We start from the raw sequence: 917 nt of genomic DNA, 5'->3' as shown, positions 1-917 counted from the left end.
GGGGGCCAGTCTTGCTTGGCTGAGCTGGGAGCCAGGAGCCGACAGGGCACGTGTCCCGTGGGTCTCTGCTGGGAGTCCCTCACTCTTCCCCTGACTCCGGGGCTGCGGGGCCACAGTGCCAGGGTGAGCAGCGTGCCACGGGGCCATGTCCCACAGGACCGTGCCGGGCAGGGGGCCATTGGGGTGCCTCAGGGCCCGGGCGGTGGGACCCCAGCCTCCGAGGGCGACTGACAGCCCTGCCCTCCCATCAGCCACACCATCCGTCAGTCCCACCGAGCCGTCAGTCATACTGGCCCATGGTCCCATCTGAGTTAGGGTCAAGGTGAGGTTTTGCTCCTCGGGGGAGCAGAAAATTGTCTTTTCTCCCCCGGGATCCCCCGGGAGGAGAAGCAGCAGCTCTAAATAAATAATAGTAATAAATTAAATAAATAGAGGTGAAAGTCACGAGCTGGGGGAGGAAAGTCTCTCCTGGGTCTGGAAGAGGTCCCCAGGCGAGTCCCCCGCAGAGAGACCTGCCTGGCTGCGGGGGGGCTCGGGGACCCGCGGGCGAGGAACCGGGTCCTGCTGCAGGCCCGGCCAGATCCAGCCCTTCCCAGGGAGCGCTGGGGCACCCTCCTCCCAGGTGGGGAGTGAGTCTGCAGGGATGTGTCCTCCAGCCACGGCGCAGCCACAAACCGGCTGGCTGCAGCTGCAGGAGTGCTGGCGCGGGGACCAGGATCGGGACCGTCCCAGGGAGCGCTGGGGCACCCTCCTCCCAGGTGGGGAGTGAGTCTGCAGGGATGTGTCCTCCAGCCACGGCGCAGCCACAAACCGGCTGGCTGCAGCTGCAGGAGTGCTGGCGCGGGGACCAGGATCGGGACCGGGACCGGGATGGGGATAGGGATGGGGATGGGGATGAGGATGGGGATGTGCCCCAG

Source organism: Aptenodytes forsteri, unplaced genomic scaffold (assembly GCF_000699145.1).
Source record: "Aptenodytes forsteri isolate BGI_AS27 unplaced genomic scaffold, ASM69914v1 Scaffold422, whole genome shotgun sequence".
Lineage (NCBI taxonomy): Eukaryota > Metazoa > Chordata > Aves > Sphenisciformes > Spheniscidae > Aptenodytes > Aptenodytes forsteri.
Note: the sequence above shows the minus strand (reverse complement) of the source record.